Source organism: Microtus pennsylvanicus, chromosome 1 (assembly GCF_037038515.1).
Source record: "Microtus pennsylvanicus isolate mMicPen1 chromosome 1, mMicPen1.hap1, whole genome shotgun sequence".
Lineage (NCBI taxonomy): Eukaryota > Metazoa > Chordata > Mammalia > Rodentia > Cricetidae > Microtus > Microtus pennsylvanicus.
Genome location: NC_134579.1, coordinates 162,883,703 through 162,909,960, shown reverse-complemented (window position 1 = coordinate 162,909,960; position 26,258 = coordinate 162,883,703).

Below are 26,258 nucleotides of genomic sequence, written 5' to 3'. Positions count from 1 at the left end.
TTACAGAATGTTTGCCCTATAGCACAGGTTTATTACTAACTAATTTTTTTTTTTTGGTTTTTCGAGACAGGGTTTCTCTGTAGCTTTGGAGCTAGCTCTTGTAGCCTCGATCTCACAGAGATCCGCCTGCCTCTGCCTCCTGAGTGCTGAGATTAAAGGCGTGCGCTACCACTGCCCGGCTACTAACTAGTTCTTACAACTTCAATTAACCCACTTGTATTAATCTATATTTTGCCACATAGCTTGTAACTTTGTCTGTGCTCTAGCAGGTCTTGTTCTTCTAGCCGCTGGCTCGCATCTCTCTTGACTCTGCCCCTCTTTTTCCTTGTATTTTAGTTTGGTTTTCCTGCCTAGCCTTATTCTGCCTTGCTATAGGTCAGATCAGCTTTATTACCAACCAATGAGAAGGCAGCCAGGGCTACACAAAGAAGCCCTTTCTTAAAAAACAAACAAACAAACAAACAAAAGATTTCACATCTGCTTTTTAAGTCAGTTTTTGGTAAAAGTTGTAGAGGAAACTATTGAACCTTGTCAGAGCTTTTGCCATGATGGAGCAATCTTACGGGGTGGGGAAAGAACAAACCAAAGACCCAACCACACAGGAGTTGGTATAATTTCAGCCTATCTAGTTGCTGTGCTTAAGTTTTTTCCAAGCACTTAGCTTCCAGAGTTTTGCCGATTTGAAGACATGAGCAATTTTCTTGTTTACAAGCCTAAGCTACTGAAATGGAAGTCTCCTCATGGTTGTCTGGGCTGATGTTAATGGGCCCTGGCTGTGGCATCCTCTCAAGAGAGCTGTCCAATTTAGCCTTGCCAAATGAAAGCTTCCAAGAACACAAGGGAGTCAGCTACGGCCATCTCTCCTTGGACTAAACAAATGTGTTGGATTTTTGCTCATAACTTATTGTCTGTCTCAGTTACACTTTTCCCATTTTTAAAAAACCAACTTAAAAATTATTTTTCTCAAGCCCTGTCTGTTTCAATATTGATGAAATAAGGGGGAAGCCCCGGTGCAGCACTACATTGATTGACTCATTGTTTTTAAGATGGCATATGCTTCATATTTAATAAAAAGAAAGCACATTTTCTTTATTTTTACAAATAAAGCATTACCCCCTTCATAGCAAGAAGGAATCTGATGCACCACTGATCGGTTAGTCTCTGCGCAAAGAGAAGATAGTGTTTTTCAATAGAAAAGGGAAGGCCAGCGAAGGAGGTAGAAAGTGATCTTATTCTGACGGGGACAATTTTCCTGTCCTAGGTCCTAGGTAGCTACTTTTCATCCATATCTTCCGAGGAGGAGTGAGTACGGTGACTGGAGTAGGGACCAGTTTAAGATTTATTTCTTTAACTCTTGAGGCAACCCCTGGTGTATTAAGCTACGGTTGGATCAACAGAAACCAAGACAACCATGATTGCTATATAATATGTGTTTGATCAGTAGGGATTTATTTTAAGCAGCTCAGGGGAGGACTGTTTGGTGTCTACTGCTGGAGCCTGAGTCAACAGAACAAGTGGTTAGGAAAGACATGGCAGACATGGAGAGTGGAGAAAGAGTAAGGGTTAAAGGGAACCCACGAGGATAGACCTATGCCCTCTCATCACTGACAAGGTTTTGTGTTGGTGACAGGAATAACTCATAGGGAAACTGATGCCCTTTTCTGAGAACGGTCCATGTACCTAGTCTAGAGGATAGACACGCTGGTGGAGATCTGTGGGAACTGTGAGTCCCAGGTCAAGCAGCTGCCTTGTTCTGCCCCTCAAACCAAAGTTCATGTGAATCAGGAGCAGTGAGGAGAATTCTAGGGAACATATTCCTGGGCAGCGATGGTGGCATGCTTCAAATGCATCACACCTTTGTGCAGGTGCACAAAACAGATGATGTTCATAGCCGTGTAATAGTGAACATAGGAAGCAACCTTGGCATTCACAAATAAGGGATGGGGCCAATGTGGATCATACTCTATAATGCCTTAAAAAGAGTGAACCAGATCTTATGCAAATAGATCTATACAAAAATATAGGATGGGAGAAAACAGTAAGTTGCATAATGATATAAATAATATGGTTTACATAAGTTTAAAAAAACAAAAAACAATGCAATTCATAATCTATTGGGGAGGGGAAAAGATATTCAAAGATACCTATTTCTGGGGTGTTATAAAATGATTTCTTTACGATAATGCTGCATTGTAAAATTACATCATTTTCTCTTCCTCTCCATGCCTGCATTTCTTCCAATTCAGCTTCCATTTCCTCACTCCCTGAGCTGATATAATACAGAGGCACCAGGGTTATTGCTTATGGGCTTATTTTCTTACAGGAATGCACGCATCCCTCTATTCAATGCAGACCTTTAGTCTAGGCAATAAGGAACTTGATGCTTTTCTCTGCCTGTCTTGGGTTGGGGCAATAAACTTTAACTCATTCTCAGTTGGGGTTTTGCCTCTTGATAGCAATCTTCTATAAAAGGTTGCTTCTAAAAAAAAACCCACTGCATACTGTAAAATGAAGTCTGTGGTCTTCTCTAAGCCCCTCTCCTTTCCCCTTTCCTACCCCCTCTTTCTATAAAAATATTCTATCACATTATAAATATTTTCTGAAGTCGCTGGACCACAGGACATAACTTAGAATCCTTAGACTATAACTTGATTCCATCATCTTGTCAGCCATGCTTGCTGTTATCCCTAAACTGATGAAGTGCAGGCTGGATTCAAATATAGGACTTCAAATATGGATGGACTGTTAAATCAAATACAAAAGCTAACAAGAGCAGGTTTATGCCTTTGAGGAGAAAATGGCTATTTTTAGACATAACTGTCATGATCCTTTAAGACTGGACAATTCAAGTACAATTGAGGTCAGGCAGAGGTCGTCAAACATTTGTGTTCTTGTGCTGTCTACAAGGAATAAAGCAGAATAGGAACAATGCATACTCACACAACTTAGAACTGGCACCCAACACTTTTCATCCTGAGGCTTAGCTGTTGACATGTATCTTTACCTATGTGCCCCTGGGTTAGTGCTGTTGTGTTCCCTGAGAGCTCTGCTCTGGGCGCCAGAGTTCTCTAATGCTGTGATAAGAGTGTGCCTTGTGGTCAGTGTTAGCGTTTCTTCCATTCGGGTCGTCCCCCATATACTTTTATTTAAACCACCTTTGTTTGTTTGGTTTAGTCTAATGGGGCTCAAGGATTTATAGGAACATATTTATAGTGGTCCTTAGTTTCATTTCTAGAGAGAAATAGCAGCAGCGACTTTGGAGTACCATGAAGACAGGAAGACAGAACACACATGTGTTCTTGAATGCCTGGCGCCTGGTGTCCCTGGAGTCCAAGCAATGTGCAAGTCCTCTTCACCCGAGTCTCCTATGTTCACGGCTGCTCTTCATCACCATAATGGGTTCTTATTATCTTCTACCCAACTCTCAGAATGGAATGCATTCCCTGTTACAGTCCAACTCTCTAAGGATTTGGAGTCTTTCATGATCTGGCTCCAAGTTCTTCTCTCTCTATTCTCCTGCTTCTCAGTACTGGAATCCCTTCCAGTAAGGCACACTGGCAGGCGCCATCCAGTTGACACGGTACTGTTGAATGATAATCCTGCACCCGTTGTGGCATTATTTGCAGGAAATAAACCAGTACCATATCTTTAGGAGTTTTCATTCTAGCTGGGAACAGACACCTGTAAAGAAATAACTAAGGGCCGGGCAGTGGCAGAGGCAGGCGGATCTCTGTGAGTTCAAGGCCAGCCTTGTCTACAAGAGCTAGTTCCAGGACAGGCTCCAAAGCTACAGAGAAACCCAGTCTTGAAAAACCAAACAAACAAAAAATAACTAAGGTTAACAGGTTCAAGCCACGGAGGTAGCTGGGTGTCAGACTCTTCTAGGGAGTCACCATAGAGAAGACATCTGGGGTCTTCCGTGCACACTGATCCTGTTCTTTCTGGACTCCATTTCTTTGCTGCCCTGTGTCTTTCGCTTGGGCCTGCTTTCCTTTCAGCTGTTACTGACTATAAATCTTGCTGTCTCGTCTCATCCAGTGGAGACGCCCTGCGCTTTCTGCTGTTGCTGTACAGTTTACTCCACTAACCTTTACACACAGTCGGATCTTCAGGAATTGTTCTGAATGGGTAATAGGAATCCTTCACCTCCTAACTTCTGCACAACCAACACAGTTTTTCTAAGAGGGGCAGACAGAAAAATCAACCTGGGTTACTTTGTTGTTGCTTTGAAAAAGAGTCTCGTTACGTAGCCTTGGCGGTCCTGGAACTCGTAGACAAGACTAGCTTCGCACTTAAAACAGCCATCTGCCATTGTCTCCTGAGTTCTGGGATTAAAGTTGCTGCCTTAAATTACTTCTATAAACCTAGTACATTGGAGAGAGCCTTGTGCAGCTGTTGTTGACTCCAGGCTAAGGGGAAACTGGAGGAAGGTGCAGTGTTCTCCTCCAGGGACCTGACTCAGGGCAAAAAGACACCTTTAGTTTTTCCCTTCATATGGATTCTCGTTGCTGGCTGCAAAAATGTGTACTCATAAATAACATTTGTGTCTTTAAGAATTCAATCAGGCTTGACATAGTGGTCTATACCTGTAATTCTAGCAGACAGGTGATGGAGGCAAAAGGATCATGAGTTTGAGGACAGCCTGGGCTATATAAAGAGAGCCTATCTCAAAAATTTAAAAACAGACAAACCAACAGACCCTTGCATGTATGCATTTCCTACACAAAAGTCATAAACAAATGTAAATAAGTTGTTTGTTGTCCTTACCCTGTGTGGTAAATTAAGCTAAACTATAAAAGGAAAGTCATTTTGTTCTAGTTTCTCTTCTTGTTGCTGTGACAAAATACCCTACAAAAGCAATTTCAGGGAAAAGTGTTTATTGGTCTCATAATTCCAGGTTACCATCCATCATGGCAGGGACATCACGGCAGCAGGAGCTCAGTAGAACTGGGCAGGTTATAGCCATAGTCAAAAGCAGAACACAGTGAGTGAAGGCATGCATGTGGGGTCCCTGGACTCTGTCTTCTCTTAAACAAAAGCCCCGGATTTGCTGCCCAGGCAAGCATGCTGCCCACCGTGGGTTGGTCTCCCCACCTGAGTTAATGTAATAGAGACAGCCCAGTGTAATCTAGACAGTTCCTCATCGGGACCCCTTCTCACGTGGTTCTAGATTGTCAAGTTGACAACTGAAACTATCATAGACTTGGACTTAGTTTCTAATTTAAAGCCATTTATGCTTCTAAGTATAAAAGCTTTTAAAATGTATTTTTTGGATGTATGGGCAATTTAAAATGTTAGTCTTAATTTTTTCGCTGTGTACATTCATTATGCATGGTCCTGTACTACCCAGGACATCTAATACAAGTTATATGTTGAGTGTGTGGCCCTCGTGCGCCTTTTCCACACCCTTCTCTGCAGTTAGTTGGAAGCACGTTCTTTTTTTTTTCTTTTCTTCAAGACAGGATTTCTCTGTGTAACAGCCCTAGGTGTCCTGGAACTAGCTCTGTAGACCAGGCTAGCCTCAAACTCACAGAGATCTGCTTGCCTCTGCTTCTCAAATGCTGGGGTTAAAGGTATGTACCACCACCACCCAGCTGGGAGCACATTCTTATTCTTCCATTTTCCTTGCCCCACATTGTCTTTTATCCATGTGTTATGGAGTAAATCAGGACTTTTATATCTATCTCTGAGGTTTCTGCTGTCTCCAGGGTTGGAATGGGGCAGTGGCAGTCCATGGACAACAGATTATTCACAGTTACAGATAACATAGTTTCTGAGATTGACGGCTCCGATGGTTTAAAATTGCTACAGAAGTGGATGGGCCATTACCAATCAGGACATATGACACTCTCCCAAAGATTACCGTCCAAGATGCCATCTCCTGACTTTTATAAGGTGACACGTGTCTCTCTAGAAATGTCTGCTCTGAATGGCAAAATAACCTGTCATTGCTGTCTAGCACACAGCAGAGGTCAGTTTGGGGCGCTGCCTTCTCACTTTCACTCAGCCGCAGACAACAGTTTTTTGCTTTGTTTCATTTTGTTTGTTTGTTTGTATTTTTTTTTAAAGAGCACAACTCCACTTTTTAATTATGTGCTTTCTAGTAGTTTAAGTGCTGGAGGGATACAGCATCATGTGGATTTTGTGATTCTCTGTCCAGTGCCTGGGCAGGAGGATTGCTTTGGGATTTGGCACGGACAATGTCACTTTTTCCACAGGCCCGAGTTATCTTCCCCAGACCACTCTTGTCTGGTTTGGTTTGCTCCAGGAGTCACTGTTGTTTTTGCTTTATACATATAAACGCATCTCTTGCGTAAGCTGAATTCAGTTTCATCCTGGGCATAAACACCTTCAATTTTAAGGAGGGACATGTGTTCTCTTTGGTTCTGGAGACCTCACTTCTAATTAGACATCCAGACACACTTAGATGTCTTGTGCCCAGCAGGCCTCCACAAGCACCAAAGTGGTGGAAAGAAAGTCACTGTCTTAATTGCCCTTCTTTCCCTTTTTTCCTCCTCTTTTTCTCAGGTCCTTAGAGTTTTTGTTAGATTTATTCTATAATTTAAGTGTATTCTCATTTTATTTATTATTATTATTTTTTTGAGACAGGGTCTCATTATATAATCCTGGCTAGCAAAAAACTATGTAGACCAGGTGGCCTAGAAACCACAGAGATCTGTCTGCCTTTTGCCTCTCGAGTTCTGGGATTCAAGGTGTACACCACCACACCCAACTCCTAATGCTTTCCAAATATTTCATTTCTTTTATTGCCACAGTACGTTTTTTTTCAAGAAGCACATTGACTAACAATGTCATTCTGTCATTTGCAGTTGCCCTAATAGCTCCTGGCTATCACCAGGATTAAAGACCCTTATTGTTTAGCCGGTGTCTGTCTCTACGGGGCTGTGGCCACCCTCTCTGCCCAGCTCAGTCTTCGCCCCATCATAGTGTGCTGTGCTGGCCTGTGTTTCTCTGTTCTGCCCATTGTTCTTCTTTTGGATGGGTTCTTTCTCTGTCATGTTAAGAGTTGTCCCTCATGATCAAATTCAAGAGTCATTGATATTTGCCATGGAATTAACAATGTCACGAAAGTGGAATAAATGAAAGGAAAATCTCTTTATAACTCTCAAAGGAATTCTTCCTGGATTCCTACTTAGGCTTCCAATAGCTTCTTATTCTTAGGTGAAGTTAGCGGGCAGGATTCTGTGGCACATACAACCACATTGAGGTGAAAGTCGTGGTAGGCACACTTTTATAATCAAGCTATAAGGTTATGTTATGTTAACATCCACATGCTTAGCATTTGGGAAAATGCCAGATAATTTCAGTGTTCTTAGACTATGGGAACGCACTAGTGAACATGCAGGTCAATGAGACAGCCCAGGAATGACGCACTCAGGTCCTGCATTCACCTTTCTCCTTCCCCTGAACATGTGAACCACCGCTCCTGTTTCCCTGTACTTCAAAAGAAATCAGGAAGCAGAAATTGATAAAGGACAATTTGATAAAGGAAGAGGAGTTTGTTTATTGTTTGACCAAACAGAAGAGAAAAAGAGTCCTGCTTTCTCTCAATACCTTTCCTGTAACGGTATTATAATTTTGTAAAAAGGGAGAGAAAAAGAAAAGACAAAGAAGGAAATATGCAGATGCTGATTTAGCCATGAGATAAGCTGTCAGAACTGTGTGAAATCTCTGCCTTTGAGGCAAGTTCCTCCTTTTACACCAAGACTCCAGCCTATTCTCACTCCCAGCATGGAATTCCTAAGGTAATTTTAAATGTTTAAGGACTATTGTTTAAGAGTTCTTGTTACATAGTTTAACCAATGTCACAGATTAACTAAAATTTACTCCTTGTCCCTTGGCCAGACTTTCCTTAAGTTCTTAGGAGATTTGCGAATCTTAGAACAAGATTATGGTTTCTTTAGCAAGAAGCATCAATGCTGTCTTACAGTTCCCATGTGTAACAGCAACAAGAACAACAACCAATATTTACTTCCAGTTGGAAACTGGGTAAGAAGCTGCCTTTGTTAGCTACATTGTTTTTAAATTTATTATTTTATTTTACATACATGAATGTTTTGCTTACATATATGTAGTAGTAGTTACTTGTTGAGACCACCAGTCCGCAAATAATGACATGAAGATTTCTTATTAATTATAAAAGTTTGGCCATAGCTTAAGCTGGTCCCACTAGCTCTCATAACTTAAATGAACTCATTTATATTAATCTATGCTCTGTCATGTGGTGCTACCTTTCTTTCATCTTGCACTTCCGGTTTTCTTTCTGTCTCTGGCTTGTGCAATTCTGCCTTTCTTCTTCCCAGAGCCTGCTCTGTCCCTGGAAGTCCCATCTAACCTCTTCCTGCCTAGCTATTGACTCATTCAGCTCTTTATTAAACTAATCAGAAGGCACCTTGGCAATGACACATCTTCACAGTGCACACAAATATTCCACAACACATGTATGTCTGTATACCACATGCATGCTTGTTACCCACAGGACTTTGAAGAGGACATTGGCTGTCAGGCTCCTTGCCATGATAATCACAGACTATATTCCTCTGTAGCTAAGCTCCCAATAAACTCTTTTTTGTCTTGGTTAAGATGTTTTAATTTAGCTATAGAAAAGTACCTTTGTTAAAAACTGTATAGCAGGGGCTGGAGAGATGGCTCAGAGGTTGAGACCATTGTTTACTCTTCCAGAGGTCCCAGGTTTGATTTTCATCACCCAGATGGCAGCTACAATAGACAGTGACTCTTGATCCAGGAAACCAAGATCCTCTTCTGACTCCTGGGGCACCAGGCATGCGTGTGGTACCCTTAAATTCATGAAGGCAAAACATACATATACATAAAATAAAGCTGTTTTAAAAATTAAAAATAAAAACAGATAGCAGCAGACTCAATATATACAATGGAGATAATTTTAATTAAAAGCAAAGCAGGGCTGGGATGTATCTCTCTAGTAGAGTACTTGTCTAGCGTACACAAAGCCATAAATTTTGTCTCCAGCACTAAATAAAATGGGCATAGTGGCCACACTTATGATCTGAGCATTCATGGGATAGAGGAAGGAGGATCTGAAATTTAAGGTCATCTTAGGCTACATAGTGAGTTTGAGATTACAAAAGGCCCTGTCTCTAAAACAAACACAAAGCAAACTAAACTGAAAACCAAGCAAGCAAGCAAGCAACCAACCAACCACCCAACCACCTCCCCAAACCAAAGAAACCAAACCAAACCAAACCAAACCAAAAACAAATGTTAAAGTTTAATAGGAAGTCTGCTCTTTTGTTTCTAATCCATGAAGATCAGGGTGCTTTTGTTTGTATTTTGTGTCTTGCACACAAGACCAGCTGAGATTTTAGAAGATAATGAATAATGTATATGTCTAATTATTCTTTGGGATAAAGTAATGCATTATTTCTGAAATCTTGTGCTCATGCAGAGAAGTATAGGTTACTTTGGTTCCATTTTGCAGAACTCAGTGTTATCTTTGGCTATTTCAAAATAAATATGAAACAGAACACTAAGCAAGTAATCACCAATGGATCATGTCAGAAACACCCACCCTGCTGAGTTTTACATACTTTATTGTGGGAATAAAAGAGAAGCTGAAGCCTGTAACTGTCTCTTGTTTCCATGGGTTAGGCAGCTGCTTCCGCTCTCTAGGAAACCTCGACTCCCAATTGTGAATTACCTAGATGGAAACACACTTTGCCAGTGAAAGCACAAAAGCCAATCAATAGATCAAATCAAATAGTTTCGGGGTTCAAGGGTGTATCAGGTGCTTAGCAGTACATAAAAGGACCAAGGTGGTGGGAGACTGTAGATGTTTTGCTGAGAACTGGGGGGTAAAGTGTTATAGCTTAAGAGGCTTACATAGTGCAGGTAAATGTATTTCCCATGGAATCAGAAATACAAGGCAGTACAGGTAAGCCCCAGCAGCAGTCAGCAGTCACAGTAAGTATGGGGGAAGAGCGGCTGGGAACAACAGTTTTAGAATCGGGATCTAACTGTATATCTGATGGTTATGTCAGGAGGCTTTTTCTAACTCTGTCAAGGATGACTTCATCTTTTGTATCAGTCAAGAAAAGGTACCTGAGAAGATGCTATGGTATTAACTCCAGCAGTGTGTTCATAGAAAGTGCTACTAAGAAAAGTCTGAACTATGCTACATTATACTCTTAAGAGTATATTTGTTATATTAGGACTATAAAAACAGAAAAGTAGTAAGTGTACATGTTGTGGTTTAAGTAAAACACTGCAGGTTCCCCGAGGGGCACAGCGGCGGAAACCTGTAGGTCCTCCAGTGGGGGCAGTGGGCAGTGGGCCATAAGACCACATTGCAGGTTCCCAAGCAGCAGCCAGCAGTGGAGAGTGGGTCTTGAGACTACGGTAGGCCACGAAGGCAGCCGGGTCCCAGGCTGGGAGCCCCCAAGTGGCCTGTGGAGCCATGAGAGCCAGCGGGTACTAGGCACAGAGCTGCATGGTAGGTGGGAGACTGGGATGGATAGGCATGCCATGAGACCATGCCACAGGTCTCTGAAGGCAACTGGTCCCTGGCAGGGAGCCATGTGGTGGGTGAGAGACAGAGACATGGATAGGAATGCCATGTAGAGTGAGGTTGGATATTTATTTAGTGGGCTATAGAAGGGAAGAGGAGAAGGTAGAAGAGCAGAGAGGCAGAGAGAGAAAGAGAGAGGGGGAAAGGAGAGAAGTGGGGGGAAGGGAAAGAGGCAGAAGCTGCCTCTTTGGGAGGGAGACAGAAAGGAAGAGACTCTGGCTGTAGGCAGGAAGGAAGATCTGCTTGCCTTTGTGGTGGACAGAGGAGGGAGTGACTGGGATTGTCTCTCTCTCTCTCTCTCTTTTTTTTTTTTGGTTTTTCGAGACAGGGTTTCTCTGTAGCTTTTGGTGCCGGTCCTGAAACTAGCTCTTGTAGACCAGGCTGGCCTTGAACTCACAGAGATCCGCCTGCCTCTGCCTCCCAAGTGCTGGGATTAAAGGCCTGCGCCACCACCACCTGGCCTGGGATTGTCTCTTAGACAGGACATACCATTTTCAACGAAGTATTGAAAAAATGTTTTTAAAGAGTTGACTAATAAGAGAGGGGTGAGAAGTGGAGGGATATATATAAATATATAATATTTGACCAGAGAAAGTAGGATGATTTGACAGATTAGCCAAAATAATAGAAATGAACTTTGAAGGCTTATAAGAGTGAGTTATAAAAGGTATTTTGAAAAAAAACTTTCCTATATTCAAGTTCTGGGACACCAGGCAGAAATACTTTCAGAAATTCCTTTGTAATACCCATACTATCAATAAAAAGAGGGGCAAGAGAAACTCTGTCCTTTTTTAGGGCAAGGAAGTGGCTAAGGATGGCATGAAGAAGGCATAATCACAGAACACAAACATTTTTCTTTCAAACAAATGACATCTCGCCTAAGAGAAAGAGGAACCAGAATTTAAAAAAATGTTCATTGTTTTTTGGAAAAAGTATATTTAATTTGGTTACTGCTTACAAACCGAGTACATTGGAGTGCAGTGTAACAACGCCAGTCTGTAGTGTAGGAAATATGTAGCATTAAGAAGACGTGTGGCTGAGAAGTGTGCACACTCCTCACGAAAGGACACTCACGGATTTGCTCCAAGAGTTGGATGGAGTCTCGGGTGGTGACAGACCTAACTAAACTTGGGGGTCATTTCTCTTGCCTATGGCAGTAGTCTAGATTGAATTGGCAGAAGTAGGGCGAAATGGAGATTTTTGTTGCTGCAGCTTTTAATAAGAACTTAAATTCACTTTTTTGCAATGCACCTGAGAAGGAAGACTAACTTTGTGTCTTTGGACTTACTGTTCAGAACAAAAGGTACAAAAAATTAGAGATAAAACCCACTCTCTGCCCTTGAAGGGCTTTATAGAGGCAGCTGTTGACAAAAATTCAAGAAGACAAGCTTCGTTTGAGATAGTAAATGCCTTCTTGAAAGGAAAAAGCGTAAACATTAAAATAAACTATTGCTCTTTGAAACCTCTAAAAGGATGTACTAAAATTAAATTTCATAAATGAACTTCTGATGTTTAAAACAGTTTCAAGAAAAAAACCATCATCGGAAGAGATAAAAACACCAGCTGTTTGAGTTGCTTTGTGTGAGGTGATGGCCTTCTCCGCTAAAGCACGGGGTCCCAGATGTTAGTGTATAATGAATTATTTGGCGTCTTCCTTAAAAGACAAGGAAGGGCCCTGCCAAATCTGCATTTGTGAGAATAACCCAGGTAATATTGGTTCCCCTGGCCTGGAACCCACACTGCATATAGCAAGAGGGCCAGACAATGGCTTCGTTAAGCCTGGTCTGATCCCATGTGGGCTGTGTGGGGGTTGTGAGTAGCTTGGCCGCAGTACGGTGTTTCTGACAACTACAAATTAATTCAACCTCAGGCATAGACTGAAGCTGACGTGTGCCTGGCAGTGCTCAGCCGTGCCCCTCTTCGCAGCTTCCCTGTCTTCCTGGTGCTGAATCTCCACCCACATGAGGCACCGTGTGATGCTCATGCTGAGCGGCGGCGACATCCACAGATACTTCTGGAAATGGCTCGGATTCCAGGCGGTTGTAAGTTACGAACTGTAGTGCTTTTTCTGCACACACAATCTTGCCCTTATAGAAATGTAATGGAAAACATAATTCCATATTTTCTTGTTATTCTTCAGCCTGTAAGTACCCAGTGACGATGTCTATGGATTGTCTTATGTTGCAATGTTTGAGTTTTAAAATTATTGTTTGCTAACTCAAGGCTCACAAAAGCTGTTAAATGAATATAGGTCGGGATTGGAACAGAATTTCTGCAATGGCCCTAAACAGGTTTTTTGTTGTTGTTGTTGTTGCCGTTTTGTACTATGAATTTATGTGAACTGGTGTTTCTCAAGCACTGATGATTATAAAATAAATGCATTTGGAAAGCATTGACAATGTTCTACATCTGCAGGATTGAATATCCCAGCCAAGATTTAATTCTTTATAAGAATAAGTAATCATTAAAATTATAAATTTGTTTTTCTTTTTAATAAATGACAAAATTACATGTATACTAAAGGATTATCATAAAATAAAATTCTTTGTGGCTTACTATTAATAAATATTTTATTTGTATGTCTTTTATTTTTATTTTTGAGACAGGGTCTCACACAGCCCAGGCTGGTCTTGAACTTGCTATGCAACTAAAGTGGGCCTTGATTTCTTTTTCCTTCCTTCCTTCCTTCCTTCCTTCCTTCCTTCCTTCCTTCCTTCCCTCTCTCCCTTCTCTCTCTCTCTTTCTACCTTCCTTCTTCCCTCCCTCCCTCCCTCCCTCCCTCCCTCCCTCCCTCTTTTCTTTCTTTCTTTCTTTCTTTCTTTCTTTCTTTCTTTCTTTCTTTCTTTCTTTCTTTCTTTCTTTCTTTCTTTCTTTCTTTCTTTCTTTCTGGAACAAGGTTTCTCTGTGTAGCCCTGGCTGTCCTGGAACTCACTCTGTAGATCAGGCTGCCCCTGAAGGGATAAGCCTATCTCTGTCTCCCAAGTGCTGGGGTTAAAGGTGTGTGCCAGCACCATCTGGTTTACCTTTCTGAATTTTAATAGTGTGCCCTTTCCAGTAGATTTTAAATATTTTACTATCTTTGTGAACAGCTAGTATTCCATATATTCCTTCCCTCTAGGACTGGGGATTGAACTAAGGACTTCATCCATACTTTATAAATCTTCTACCACTGGTCTGTATTCCCAGTTGTCTTTCTTTTGAGGCAGGGTCTCACAAAATATTGGCTGGTCTCAAAGTTGGGATCCTACTGCCTCCACTTACAGAGTGGCTGGGAATTAGTAAGTATGTTCCACTATTCTCGTCTACCTTCTTCTATATAAGTTGCCATTAACATTAATCAGGTTTCTTTTAGTCTAGATTCCTTTAATTTACTAAGCATTTGGCTCAATTGTGCCTTAATTAATTAATATACCTAATCAAAATTACTTATTAAAGTGTTCATAATATGGCAGGAGCAGAATGTATTTAACTTTCCCTTCGAAACTGACAGATTCTGGAGATAATGCCAGTAATCCCAGTCTTTAGAAGTTCGATGATTATATGGAACCCACACCCATATCTTCCAACTTTTTTGATTTTTTTTTTAAATTTTGGCTTAGGGACTGGCCTTGAGAAAAAATAGCTTTTTGACAGTATGCAAATGCTTATCTCCAAGAGGCAATATACATTTTCTTACAGATATATTTCAAATTAATTGAAATAAGTAATAATAAATGTACAATAATTAAAAACCAACTGCTGGGACTACAGCAGAAGATCAGTTGAGCCCAGGAATTATTCATTGTCAGTTTTGGAAACATAGTGAGACATTGCACGTCTTTAATCCCAGCACTCAGGAGGCAGAGGCAGGCAGATCTCTGTGAGTTTGAAGCTAGCCTGGTCTTCAAGAGCTGGTTACAAGACAGTCTCCAAAACTACAGAGAAACCCTGTTCCGAAGACCAACCAACCAACCAAATAAATAAATAAATAAATAAATAAATAAACCCTCTTCATTAGTAATCTTTAAGAAAGAAATATGAGTTCATTTCTGAATTATCCTTAAAGGCTTGGAAGAGTGTATGAAGGATATTGTTTATTATAAATTCAACTTTTTTGAAGAATGACTATTTAATTTTTTATTTCCCTTTGTGTCACTTTTAACTATTTTCTCAAACAATGTGATTTTCATTAACAGTTTCAAGTTAAGCAGGGCATGAGTTTTATAGAGTCTTCTTCTTTTTCCACCTTTTGTGTGTGTGTGTGTGTGGGGGGGGACTGTGGATTAAACCGAGACTTTTATACATGCTAAGCAAATGCTCTACTACTGAACTCTAATTCCAATTTCTTACCCCACCATCCTTTTACTTTTGAGTCAGCGTTTCTCAAAAATTGTTTAGGTAAGCCTTGAAGTTGTTTTTGATCCTTTTTTATCCTCTTTTCCCAGCCTCCAGAGCAGTTGGAAATACAGTTTATATCACCAGTTGGAAATACAGTTTATATTACCAGGCCCTTCGGTACTTTCAGTCAATATCAATATATGTAAATGTTTCAAAGTTTCTAATGATGTTATTTGTTTGAAGTGGATGAAGTTCCTAGTAAATGTGTATTGTCCACATGAGTATGGCCCTGTCAAGGATCCCATTGTCTCAGACCCACAGGAATGACAAAACCTTCCTCAGGTCAAGCTCAGGGGGATGGTGAAGCCTTTCGCTGTGTAATGCTGTGCAATGTGTCCAGACAGTATCAGCCACAGCTTCCTCTTCCCAGAAGATTACATCCTGAGACTGCTCCCTTGCAGAGATCCCCTACTGAGATTAGCAAACCTCGCTCCTCATGCAGCTGCACATGATAAGCTCTCAATGTGTTTTTCTACGCATCTGCTTATGAGTGTGTGGCTCACTGGGTCCCAGCTTGACATTACTTGTGACTATTCCCAGTTGCCCCAGTTAGGTCTAGACCAAAGCCATGCAGGTCGTGGCAATTATTACTGATCCTTAATTCAGCTTAGTTCAGTGTAAGACCATTTTATTACTTCAGTATTTGAAAATCTGTTGATACCAGCTTTAGGACCTCGAATACTGTCAATTTTAGTAAGTATTTCATATGCATTTGAAGGATATTTTCATCTTGCCTTGTAGGTGCAGTATGGCCAACAAAATATAAATACAACAGTACTTTTGTGGACCTATGTGTCATATTCCTTTGTTTTGGCCTTTTTTTGGTCTTATTAGTATTTTGTCTGTTTTGATTTTCAATTTTGTGGTTTTTTTCTTCCTTCCTTTTCTTAAAGAATAAGAGAGAAAGAAAATAAAGAAGTTGGGTAGCTATGGAGCTGAGGAGGATCTGGCAGGAAACTACAGTGATAGCGTGCATCCTAGATATATTGTGATGAGAATAGCATTTTTCTCTGTGATCCTCCCTGGAACTAGAACCATTTAACCATGAAACAAAACCAACCTGAGGGATATTCTGCAAAGCATTTGATTATTGCTCCTCAGAAAAAACCCAAAATCTTAGAAAATTGTTGAGATAAAACACCATAACCAATACAACTTATAAAAGAAAGCGTATGGTTTCCGGGGGGTCAGGGCCCGTGACGGCAGAACAAAGGAATTATGGTAGAAACAGCCTAGAGCTTGAGTCTGACCCCACAAGGAGGAGGCAGAAAGAACACTGGGAATGGTACAGATGTGAAACCCCAAAGCCCACCGCCAGTAACACACCATTTTAAAAGGTCACACCTCCTCATCCTTCCCAAACAGTTTCACCAATTGAGGACCAAGTACTAAAATATATGACTCGATGGGGCCATTCTCACACAAACCACCACAGGTAACCCAGGATGGGGAGTAGGTTCCCAAACACCAGTGCAAGCACCAGGGACAGGTCTTGATCCAACTGCTAGGAGCCCCACAAACAGAGCAAGCTATACAACTGTCACACACATGCAGAAGGCCTACATCAATACCATGTAGGTTCCTTAACTATTGGTCCAGAGTTGATGAGCTCCCATGAGCTCAGGCCAGCTGTCTCTGACTATTGCAGCTCCCCGAAAGGAAAACATTTCATTGGGGCTGGCTTACAGTTTCAGTGCTTTAGTCTGTTATTGTCCTGGTAAGAAGCATGACTGCATGCAGGCAGAGTTGGTGCTAGAGAAGGAGCTGAGAGTTCTACATCTTGATCTGCAGGCAGCAGAAAGACACTATTCCATTAGGCATAGTTTGAGCACATAAGACCGCAAAGCCTGCCTCCACAGTGGCACACTTCCTCCAACAAGGCCACCCCTACTGTGGCAAGGCCATGACTCCTAATTGTGCCACTCCCTACAGGCCAAGCGTTCAAATACTTGAGTCAACCCCCCCCACAGTGTTCAGTATATGTATATGTATATATATATATATATATATATATATATATATATGTGTGTGTGTGTGTGTGTGTGTGTGTGTGTGTGTGTGTGTTGTCTTCACCAACAGAGCCTTACTACTAAGTTGTGGAGAGCAATCAAATGCCTTCTCAATAACTTACAATATTTGTGGGGCTTCATGGGACCTCTGTGGCCAATGACTCAACAAGATACAAATAGCTCCCAGTCCTGGAGGTTTTACTTGGTGGAATAAAACATCTAGTTGGGCCATTCTGTCCCCTATTATTTGGTAATCAATTTAGATTCCATATATGTACATGGAATATATAACACACACACACACACACACATGTTAGGAAGCTTCTAGAGTAGTGGCAGTTTTCCATATCATTTTTCAAATGGCTTTTAATGTTTGTTGTCCCTCCCCATATTCCCTCCTTTACCCTTCTCTCTTATCCCTCCCAGTTAATACTCTTATCTGTTTCCACCTTATCTCTCCATAACACTCTATTCTACTTCCCCTTCCTTAGGAGACCCTCTCCTCCTACTCTGGACCCTTATTAAGTACCTGATCTCTGTGGTTATCCAGACTGTAGCATAGATATTGAAAGCTTAAAAGCTAACATGTACATCTAAGAGAAAATATTTGTCTGTTTGGGTCTGAATTACCTCATGTAGGATGATTTCTTCCCTAGTTTCATCCATTTACCTGTAAATTTTATAGATTCATTTTTATTTATAGCTGAATCACATTCCATTGTATAAATGTGCCACATTTTCCTTATCTATTCATCAGTTGTTGGGCATCTTGTCTGTTTCTAGGCTCTGGCTGTTAAGAAGAGAAGAGCAATGAACATGGATGGATGAGCAAGTGTTTTTATAGTAGGATATAGAATCCTTGGGTATATATAATCTGAGCTTCCTAGGGAACTGACACAATGATTTCCATAGCTTTACTCCCTTCAGCAATGAATAAATCTTCCCCTTTACCTACATCCTCGTCAGCATGTGCTGTCAACTGCTTTACTGATCTTGGTCATTTTCATGAAATTTCAAAGTAGTTTTAATTTGTATCTCTCTGATAGATAACAATGTAGAACATTTCGTTAGTTGTTTCTATGACTATTTATATTTTGAGAACTCTGCTTAGTTCTGTACACAGTTTTGAGTTGCTTTTTCCTTTGGATTTCCAGCTTAAAAAAATATATTCTAGATACTTACCCTCAATGGGAATTATAATTGATAAAGATGGTCCGATTCTGTTGACTGCTGCTTTGTCTGAATGATGGTGTCCTTTGGTGTCCAGAAACTTTTCAGCTTCATGAGGTCCCATTTAGTAACTGCTGGTCTTAGTACCTGTGCTATCAGCGTCCTGTTCAGAAAGCCCCTTCCTGTCCCAATAAGTACAAGCCTATCTTCCCCGTTCTCTTCTGTCAGAGTCAAGGGATCTGGTCTTACATTGCAGTCCTTAGACAATTTGGAGTTGAGTTTTGTACAGGGTGATAGATCTAGAACTATTTACATTCTCCTATAAGCTGTGATCCAGTTTGATCAGCACTATTTGTTGAAGATGCTGTCTTTTTTCCAGTGTGTGTGTGTGTGTGTGTAGTTTTTTTTTTTTTTACTTCTTTACCAAAATCGGGTGTCAATAGGTATGTGGACTTATGACTATATCTTCAATTCAATTCCATTGATCAATGTGTCTGTTTTTATGCCAATGTCATGCTATTCTTATTATTGTAGCTCTGTAATACACACTAAAATCTAAGATAATAATACCTTCAGTGATTCTCTTATTTAAAATTGTTTTAGCTATGATAGGTATTTTGTGTTTTCATATGAAGCTGAGGATTGTCTCTTCAATATTTTGTGAAGAATTGTGTTGGAATTTTGACGGGGACTGCTTTTGGTAGGACGGCCACTTTCACAACATGAATTTTACAGATTCATAAGCATGGGGATATTTCCATCATCTGATAGCTTCTTCAATCTTTTTTAAAATTTTGATTTATTTATTTTATGTGTGTACATATGCTACTGCATACTACCTACATGTATGCATGTGCACACTTGTGTGCCTGGGTCCCAGGAGAGCTGATCAAATCCTCTTCAACTAGAATTATAGATAGTTGTGCGCCACCATGTACGTTCTGGCAATGGAACCTATGTTCTCTGCAAGAACGACAAATTCTCTTAACCCCCGAGACATCTTTTCAGCTATCAATTTCTTTGTGTTCTCAATGTCTTAAGGCTTTTTTTATACACGTCTTTTTTCCTTGCTAGTTTGGAGCTATCAAAGATTTTTTCCTTATTTTGAGGCTGCTAGAAAAGGTACTGTTTCTTTGCTTTCTTTCTCAGTGTTGTTGCTGTTTGTATATAAGAGGGCTATTGATTTTTTGCGTGCTAATTCTGTATCCAGCTACTTTGCTAAAAGTGTTCATCAGCTATAGAAGTTTTCTAGAGGATTTTATGGTGTTTTTTAATATATAAAATCATATCATCAGCAAACAAATATACTTTGACTTCTTTCTTTCCTATTTATAGCCCCTCAATCTCCTATTTATATAAATTGTCTAATGAAGAAACATGTGGTTTATTAACAGAAAAATCAGAAATCAAAGTAAAATAGACATATCGAGAACCTCACAGGACAGAACAAAACTACTGCTGCTGCAGGACCAGCCTATACAACATCCCTGTTTCTGCTGCTACCCCGGTTTTTCCCCAAATAATATGAGCAAGGGGGCAGGGGTCAAGATCAAGATGAGGAAATCTACCGGGAACTGAACCAAGCCCGTGGGAACTCATGAAATCTAGAAGAAGGGCTGTGGAGCTTGCATGGGACCGAACTAGGCCCTCTTCATGGTGCAGACAGTTGTGTAGCTTGTTTTTTTTGAGGGGCCCCTGGCAGTGGGATCAGGATCTATTCCTAGTGCATCAATTAGCTTTTTGGATCACACTTCTTATGGTGGAATGCCTTGCTCAGCTTTGATATAGTGGGGAAGGGCTTGGTCCTGCCTCAACTGAATGTTTCAGGCGTGGTAGATTCCTCATGGGAGGGCTTACCTTTTTGGAGGAGTGAATGGGGGTGGGGAGGTAGAGAGATGGGGAAGCAGAGCAGGAGAAAGGGTGGGAGGGGGAATTGTGGATGTTATGTAAAATGAATAAAAAATTAAAAAGGGGAAATGAGAACCAAGCCACCAGCCAGGAGTGCTCCTGTGACTTGCTGCCAGCTTGCCTACCTCAAGAGAGCGAATGTCCTTCTTTCCACCCTGGCCTTTTATTCCCATATTCGGGTACCCTCTAATGAAAACTCCACCCTTTGGGTGAAGCTGCTCCTTAGAATTGGCTAACAGACCAATGACAAACTTCCTGCAACAGTTGTCTCATGCTTTAGTTAAGACTGCAAATACCATATAGAAACAGGTATTGAGTGGGTAGACAACCTTTTTGCTGAAATGTTTTTGAGTTTCTCTCCATTTAGGATGATGTTAGCTATGTGACATTGGTCTTTAATTCTCTTGCCTTTTTTTGTTTGCTTGTTTTTCTTGGTCTGTGTGTGGTTTTGTTGCCAGAGTAATAGTGGCTTCATGAAAAGAATAAGGAAATGTTCTTTCAGGTTCCTTTTATTTCTGTTCTGTGAGATAATTTGAGGAGTATTAGCGTTAATTCTTTTTTGAAGATCTGGTAGAATTCTGTACCAAGTGTGGCTCTGGGCATTTTCTTGTTGAGAGATTTTCAATTGTTTCTATTTAGCTAGGGGTTATGAGTCTGTTTAAGTTGGTTATTTCATATTGGTTGACCATATATACCAAGAAATTCATCCCTTTTTTGTCTTTTTGAGTTTTCTACTTTGGTAGAATAGAGATTTTTAAAGTATGTCCTTATGATTCTCTGAATTTTTTTGGTGCCCATTATAATATCCCCTTTTCATGTCTCATTTATTCATTTGGATCTTCTATATCTGTCTTTTGGCTAATTAAGCTAAGGGTTGGCAATTTTGTTAATTTTCTCAAAGAATCAATTTTTTATTTCATTGAGTTTTTTGTATTTTTTGTTTGTTTATATGTTTATTTCTATTTCATTGATTTTCAGCCCCCAATTCAACTATTTATTCCCACATAATCCTTTTGTGAATTATTTCTTTTTATTCTAGCACTTTCAATTGTGTTAAGTTAACAATATGAGATCTTGTCAGTTTTTTTATATGCAGACACTTACCGGTAGGAACTTGCCTATTAGAAATGTCTTCATTGTATTTCATAGGTTTGACCATGTTATTCTTTCATTTTTATTCAGTTCTAAAAAGTTTTACATATTCTTCTTGATTTCTGTTTTGATCCAATTTTCATTCAGTACTCCGTTTTTCACTTTCCACTGAGTTTGTATAATTTCTGTTGTTGATAGCCAACCTTTTTTTTTTTTTTTTTGAGATAGGTTTTCTGTGTGTCCTGCCTGTTCTGGAATTTGCTTTGTAAAACAGGCCAGCCTCAAACTCAGAGATCTGCCTGCCTTTGCCTCCCAAGTGTTGGTATTAAAGGAATCCACCATTGTGCCCAGCTTTGATACCCACCTTTAACCTATACTGATCAGGTAGTATGCAGGGTGTAATTTCAACTTTTAAATATTTGTTGAGATGTGCTTTGTATCCAATATGGTCAACTTTGGAGAAAGTTTCTCTTTTGGAGAAAGATCTGCTAAGAAAGTATATTTTTAATGTTTGGGTGGAATGTTGTATAGATGTCTGCTAGGTCCATTTGATCTATGGTGTTATTTTACTTTATCATCCCTCTGACTAGATTTATCTGGAGGACCTGCCTATTTTTAAAACTGGGGTATTGAAATTGCCCACTCTTAGGAAGGGTCACTATAGATTGCCAGTTTCCCACGATAGCTCTTTGAATTCACTCCCCATTTCCAAATCACTTTAATATGTGGGGCCTTTCCTTCCCAGGAAACACATTACTTTCCTTTGTTGCCAGTCTAGACAACTAGCTCAGCTCCCAGCTGAGAGGACATAGCATAAAAGGGGGAAAAACACAAAGATTCATTTGGCAGTTTTAGGAAGAAAACACTAGAAGGGAAAATGCTAGAATCTGTGTTCCCTAGCCAGTAACAGTGGTGTGGTTTTCCCCCTTTCTATTCCTTTCTCAACAACCCTGCACATGATTGACCCCTGTGTGCTGGAAGTGAGAACACGGCTCTCTTGATAGAACATATAGTTCCAATTCCTGTGGTAGAAAAATGATGTCATTCATTTTGTTTGTGGTTTGGTGAAAGAAACAAATGATATTTCTCACCTCAAATTTCAGAAAGCAAAAGGAATTGTTCCCAAGAAGAACTTGTCATTTCCTTGGAGTGATTATGAAACTTGTCTGTGGTTGTGAACATTTTTTTCTTCTCCAGAGCAAATTCATGAAAACTTAGAATTTCCCAGTCTTGAGAAATAATAGTTTATTAATAAAAATGGGAGTCTCTTTGTTTGATGGGTTCACCTTCTTGATATGATTCAAAATTTTCACACGTGCCTGTGGTGCAGATGGGAGAAATAAAAAACAAATGGTAAACATTTAGACATAAATTTCTTACATTTATTTATTTGTGTGTGTGATGGCAGGGGTGGGGATGAGTGCTTTTGTATGTATATGAAGAACAGAGGACAATTGTGGGAGTCAGCTCTCTGTTCTCTATGAGGGGACCAGGGAACCAAAGGAAGACCATCAGACTTGGTAGGAAGTGCTTTTACCTGCTGAGCTGCCTCTCTTCCCACAACATTTTAAAATAAAAGATTGAGTGCTAGTGTGCCATGCATGGCTGGTTTTCAGTTTTTGAGGTAGAAAGGAGAAGCTTAGATATCACATTCACTTGAGGTGTATGTATGTCATCATCTTCCAGGAATTAGAAGTTAAGGATTTCTATTAATGAATATAGTATTATGAGTGAAGCATAAGGAATATGCATGAGGGGTGCTGGGAAGATGACTCAGGGATTAATTAAGAGCACTTGCCCAAGTGTGAAGAAATAAGTTCAAGTTCTCACCAGTGACGTGAAAACGTATACACCTCTAACTCCAGTGCTTGGGGATGGCGAGGACTTGTGGGCTGGCAATCCAGCTCCAGTTTCAGTGAAAGAACCTGTCTCAAAGGGAAAAGAGACAGATAGAGCAGACCCCCCAACATCGTTCTCTAGCCTCCACACATGTACACACAGACCAGGGTATATATGCACAGGCCACATGAACAGAAACCACACACATTCACCGCCACTCCCACGCCCGCCCTGAAGACAAAGAAACAAAAAGGAAAGAAAATGTATTCAAGTGTTTCCTTAGGATCCTTACATTACACTTCTAGGGTAGAGTATTAGACAGACTTTTCTAAGGGAAGAGAACACACACACACATACACATACACACACACACAGGTTTATTAGATTGACTTAGCAAGGCCTGGGCAGTCTTGGCCATCTGCACTGAGGGAAGGCAGAGAACCCAGTAGTAGCCACTCAGCCCACAAATCTAGGTATGTTAAAATGCCCATTTGATACTTTCAGCCCCTGGAAATTCACTGGTATTGAGCCATTGTTGGAAGACTGAAGAAACCAGTATGCAGTGGGGTATGGCAGGAGAACAATAGAAAAGCTTGCCGAGGAAGGCAAGCAACTCCTTTTCCTTGGATGCCTTTCATGGAGCTGTCTTTGGAATGTGCTGCTGGCTTAGAGAGTGGCCTCTCCCCTCGTGTGTGTGTGTGTGTGGGGGGGGGCTCCTAGGTAACTGGAAATCTGATGAAACCAGTGAGAAAGGTCAGCTACCACAGGCAGCTTGGCGTCCAGAGAGAACGAAGTGATGGGCCTTAGTGTGTGATGACTTCCTTCTACAAACAGGTCAGTTTTCAGGAAACACTTTTACATTGCCCTAAAGGTTGAAACAAAACCAAGATACCAAAATCAAAACCAAAGCCACTTTCTGAAGGAGACTTCATGCAGCAGCAGGCCCCAGATTAGTGGACAGGGAGGATGAGCACTTCAGTCTCGTATTCTCTGCATATTGAACCAGTTAAGGGTCTCTGTGTTAATTGCCATCTACTGCAAGGCAAATTCTCTGATGAGGTTTGAGAGACGCACTGACCTATATGCACATCAATAAGTTATTAGGAAGTCATTTTATTACTGTGTCTATTTAGCAGAATAATAGTTCTCTTGTAGGTTCTCTTGTAGGACCTATGATCTACCTAATCACATGCACTTGGCCTCCTTAACAGTGCTGAGTGTGGCTTATAGCCCATGGAGCAGGCCTCAGATCGGATCATAAAGCACTTGGTTACTCTCATAACATCCATGCCACTATTATACCAATCGGCACATCTTGGTAGGTCAGTCCTGATTGTAGGTCTCACGGTGGGTAACAATGATGAGCACTTTCCTCCTCTGGTAGCACACACAGCGCCTTCCAGCATTAGGAATGCTAGCCACTAGGTGTCAAGCTTCCTGGTGAGTGTCAGTGTGATTTCCCCATGTTCTTTGATTCAAGTCCTTACTATCCAGTTCCGGAGGGTAACTAAGTGCATTGGCAATAGCCTGTAATGTTTGGAGGTCTGTATGAGCCCATGGCTAACAACTCAAAAATAGGTAACACACTCCTGGTACTGGAGTTTTTATTTGCTAGTATGGAGTGACTAGTTGAGGTATTCTCTCCTTGTTGACTCTCCCCCCAATCACTCTAGGGTAACAACTTTAATGCTATATATATTCAGGATCTTGATTTAATTTTAAAAGGATATTTAGAAGCGCATCCATTTCTTTTAGATTTTTTCAGTTTAATGGATTTTTCTCATTAATTTAGCCTATTTTAAAAAGTATTTCTTTTATTTTTGAAATTTTGATATAATTACATCGTTTCCCCCTTCCCTTTCTTTCTCTAAACACTCCCCTATACTCTTCCTTGCTCTTATTCAAGCTCATAGCTTCTTTTTTTCAATAATCATTGTTACCTATACACATACACTCTCTTTAACACATAAATATAATATAATCAGTATACGTATGTGTTTGTTTTCGGATCTGAGCATTTGGTTTTGATGTGTTCTTCTCTGGGAATGGCTAGTTCTGCAGTTCTCAGCATTCCATAGTTGCCTTCAGTTCTCTGTGCAGGGCTGAGGACTCCTGCCTCCACCCCCCTCATCCATGTTAGCTAGCCCATTGGTGTCGTCACCACATTTGGGTGGGCATGTAGGCGAGACTATGAATGTAGCTTCTGACATTACTACATCAAAATCCCGGATCCTCTGGCTCTTACCATCTTTCTGCCTCTCTTCCACACGGATCCTGTAGTCTTAGGTGTGGAAGTTGTGTACTAATCCATTGGGACCAGGCTCCACAACCTTGCCTTTTGGTTGTGGTTTTCTGGAATGGTCTCCATCTGTTGCAGAGAAAAGTTTCCTTGATGTGGGGTGAGGACTACACTCATTTGTAGGTATAAGGACAAATATTTATATATCCGTAATACTCCTAATTTCTTTAATATCTACTTTAGTGTTTCTCTCTTTTTTTTCCTGTGATTTTATAAATTTTGGACTTCTCTCTCTTTCTCTTGTTTGGCTAAAGGTTTGTCAGCCTTGTTAAGCTTCTCAAATAGTCAACTCTTCATTTCATTCTTTCTTTGCTTTTTGTTTATTTTATTTTTATTTTCAATTCTATTTCATCAATTTTAACTTCTTTTCTTTTTCCCTCCTTTTCTCCCTCCATCCCCCACTTCCTTTTTCCCTTTTATTTTTTTGAGACAGGGTTTCCCCTATGTAGTCTCTTGCATGCTGGGAGAAAAGACACGTGACACCACATATGGCTTATCCCTGACTTTTCTTGTCTCTTCTCATCTACTCGTTTTTGGGTGTTTTTTTCCCAAGGCCCTTGGTACAACATTAGGTTATTAATACAAGAGCTCTCCAGTTTTTGTTTTGTTTTTGACAGGCACTTACTGGGGTAAATGTTCCTCTTAGAAGAGCCTTCATTGTTAATGTTAATTAGCAATTAACATCTGTTAATCTGTTTCTTTTCAGTATGTCCTGCAGATTTTTAAATGTTGTATTTTTGTTTTTATTCAATTCTTATAGACTGAATTTCTTTCTTGATTTCTCCTTTGACCCAGTTTTCAGATGATAGTCAACAAAGTCTGGTATAGCTGAGGCAGGACCAAGCCCCTCCCCACTGTATTAAGGCCATAGGGAATGGGCTCCAAACTGTGAGTTCACGCACCTAGGATATGTCCTGGTCCCAATGTTACCCCTTTCTCTCACAACAGATCAAGCCACCTAACTGTCCCCCACATTCAGAGGGCTTAATTCAGTCCC